Here is a 3,832-nt window from a genome sequence, read left to right as displayed (position 1 = left end):
ACGGGGACCGAATAGCGACGTTAGTAGCCGCTTATTTCAAGGAACTATTGGAAACGAGTGGTTTAGCCTTACAATTGGGCTTGGTGCAAACCGCATATGCCAATGGTGGTTCAACCAATTATATTTCGAACGTATTGAGAGTCCCAGTGGCGTGCGTGCCAACTGGCGTGAAGCATTTGCACAAGAAAGCACTGGAATTCGACATTGGAATCTACTTCGAAGCAAACGGACATGGAACTGTCATCTTCAAGGATATTGCTAAAGAAACCATCAAGAATCACGCTAAAAACGAAACGCTTTTAGCGGCACAAAGAGTGGCCTCTGCAAAATTGAGGGATGTAATCGATTTGATCAATGAAACGGTCGGCGACGCGTTGAGCGACATGCTGCTAGTCGAGACTATATTGCACGCCAAGGGGTGGAACGTTATCGAGTGGGAAAGAAGTTACAATGATCTTCCAAATAAGCAACTCAAAGTCAGGGTAAAAGACCGAAACCTTATAACAACAACGAATGCGGAAAGACATTGTTTGACTCCCGTTGGTTTGCAAGAAGAGATCGATAAGATCGTCTCGAAATATTCAAGAGGTCGATCTTTTGTTAGGTATGATATATCTTTGTATTTTGATGTACCTACAAAACTGCATTCGGAGACTTTCAAAGTATCTTTTGTTTATTAAATGCTTATTGAAAGATCATAAACATATAATAAAAATTAAGTTGAAGGACCCTCGAAATTAAAATTAAAAATTGGAAAGGCTGTGAGAGTCAGACGCGATTCTGACGTAATCTGTGCGTAATCACTTATTACTTATTACGTTTTACATCCATTTATCCGTACGTTTCGGCTCAAGTTTGAGCCATCTTCAACGGTATAATATTACTAATAACGTTCTCCGTTCCACAGTGGTGAGTTTCATAATTCGAGATTTCAGAAACGAAATTGACTTTGACTAAGAGATCCATGTCTGTAAAAGTAATTTCATTATTACTATAGATATCGTTATAAAATTTAAGATAACTCACCAAGTAGTCTAAGAACGAGAACATCGAAACATAAAGCTAATCGAAGTAAATATAAAATTATGGTATGACATCAAATAAATTTTCTCCGAAGAGATCAAAAGATGTCGACACGACGCACAACAATGATATGATTAGATATTGCAAGAAGGGGCATGTCCTAGGTCAAAGTAACAGGGAAATAAGAGTTATAGAAGTGTAGGTCAAACCAGTAAAAACAAAATAATAAATATTCAATGTGTAAACAACGTGATCGTAACCAATAAAACGTAACGTAAACAATAAAACGTGATCTGACAAAAGAGAAAATGTTTATGGACATGGTTTAAAATTTATTTAAAATAGACACATATGCATGGTGCATAAACTCTGTATCAGTTTGAGAGTTGAAACTATTCTTTTGTAACTTAATATGAGCCATCTCATAAACTAGTCGCTTTGATAAAAATTTTTCCTTATCTAAGATTTCTAGCGTTCTCCCAATCAAATTCGTGATCAAAATTAATTCTATGTTCAGTAATGACAGACTGAGTTGTTGTATTTCTATGAATATGGTTACGATGTTCAGAAATTCTAGTCTTTAATTGCCTCATCGTCTGACCAACATGAAGCGTCGCAATTTTTACATGATATTTTATATACATTTTTATTTGATTGGATTGGGAGAATATCCTTCTGTAGTTTAATAAAATTCTTAAGTTTATTCAAACTATAAAACGAGAAGTTAACATTAAGATTTGTGACAACATTTTTCCGAAACATTAGAGGCATATGGAACCGTAAACCAAGTGCGTTATTCCTCTTCATTCGTGGGTGGAGGTTCGTTCTGTTCACGAGTACATTTATTGAGCGTCGCACAATGGGACATTTTGACGATCTAGGCGCTCAAAAGTTCAAAAATAAACTTTTTTTAAAACATTTTAGCGCTATAACAAATGGGTGCGTTCAGCCGATACTCCGTTAGCCTAGCAATCGTGAGCAGTCGCTCGTTTTCGCTCGTTTCCTCTCCTTTTAATCCATTGGGTCAAAGGAGAGGAAACGAGCGAAAACGAGCTACTGCTCACGATTGCTAGGCTAGCGGAGTATCGGCTGAACGCACCCATCGTTATTATTAAGGTTCAACATTTGCAAAAATAAATTTTTTTACGCTTTATGACGCCTACAGCGGATATGAGAGAGGTTCAAACTGTTCACTATCGAGCGAGTGAACCGGATGCTCGGCATGTCATAAGTATCAGTTGTTTTTATTCGCCGATTTTAAGCAAACAGCTGTGACCATAATTATTACACCTGACACCATGTATACTCCATGATTAATGGTAATTAAACATATATATACAGTTTTATTTTAGTAATTCTGATGGTTCGTTTTTTATAGATCAAGATACAGTTTAGAAAATGAAAATTTGATATATATCTTGCTTAAAAGTAAAGTTTTATATTGTTATAGCACAAAATAGCGGATTGATCTTTTCATAGATCGAAAGTAGAAGTATTTAGGTCTTCAAAACGTTAAAGACATTTTGCGATTTTTTGCGATCTTTCAAATAGTGCGTGTTTTTGTAAATGTATGTGCCTACGATTTGGCACGCGCGCGCTGAGGCGCACCGTGTAGACTTTTACTTTGTTATACCATAAAATAACGGATTGACTTTTCATATATCGAAAGTATGTAGAAGTATATTTAAGTTTTTAAAACATTAAATTTTATCTACGTTATAATTGAATTATAACGTAGATACGACGAAATAGTTGAAGACATCGAAACACCGATTACGGTATTAATATTGTTAAGTCGCACTCCGCGGCAGAGCTGTCCGTACAGCAGCAGTACAGCTCCATGACTAGTTCAACCATAACGTAATATTTAATGTTTTGAAAACTTAAATACTTCTACATACTTTCGATATTTCGAAAAATCAATCCGTTATTTTATGGTATAACAAAGTAAAAGTCTACACGGTGCGCCTCGGCGCGCGCGTGCCAGATCGTAGGCACATACATTTACAAAAACACGCACTATTTGAAAAATCGCAAAATGTCTTTAATATTTTGAAGACCTAAATACTTCTACTTTCGATCTATGAAAAGATCAATCCGCTATTTTGTGTTATAACAATATAAAAGTTTACATTTAGGCAAAATATACATCAAATTTTCATTTTCTGAACTGTATCTTGATCTATAAAAAACGAACCATCAGGATTACTAAAATAAAACTGTATATATATGTTTAGTTACCATTAATCATGGAGTATACATGGTGTCAAGTGTAATAATTATGGTCACAGCTGTTTGCTTAAAATTGGCGAATAAAAGCAACTGATACTTATGACACGTCGAGCATCCGGTTCACTCGCTCGATAGTGAACAGTTTGAACCTCTTTCATATCCGCTGTAGGCGTCATAAAGCGTAAAGAAATTTGTTTTTGCAAATGTTGAACCTTAATAATAACATTTGTTATAGCGCTAAATGTTTTTAAAAAAATTTATTTTTGGACTTTTGAGCGCCTAGATCGTCAAAATGTCCCACTGTGCGTCGTGTCGACAAGATCTTTTGATCTCTTCGTAGAGAATTTATTTGTACCAGATGTCATACCATAAGGTAATTATGCATAAAAACACCCCATCCGCCAATGATGACATATGTTGTCAAGGTCACCGTCCTGAGTGACCTTCAGAAAGTTTTAGCCAGCGGTCGTTATTCGTTAAAAAGTTATTAACACAAAAAGTTTGGAAAATATAGCAGGTATTTTGAGTAGGTATTGGAAGGCATAAATGACTAATATATATGTCGAAATAGTTCACG

General features: G+C 35.5%; 1 pseudogene; it reads left to right on the top strand.

The window, feature by feature from the left end:
• Positions 1 to 5: 5 nt before the first annotated feature.
• On the top strand, positions 6 to 1,608 carry LOC112466890 (annotated as a pseudogene).
• Positions 1,609 to 3,832: the final 2,224 nt, after the last annotated feature.

This window comes from Temnothorax curvispinosus, unplaced genomic scaffold (genome assembly GCF_003070985.1).
Source record: "Temnothorax curvispinosus isolate PA1 unplaced genomic scaffold, ASM307098v1 QBEX01016661.1, whole genome shotgun sequence".
NCBI classification, from domain to species: domain Eukaryota; kingdom Metazoa; phylum Arthropoda; class Insecta; order Hymenoptera; family Formicidae; genus Temnothorax; species Temnothorax curvispinosus.
This window is presented reverse-complemented; position numbering and strand designations above follow the sequence as displayed.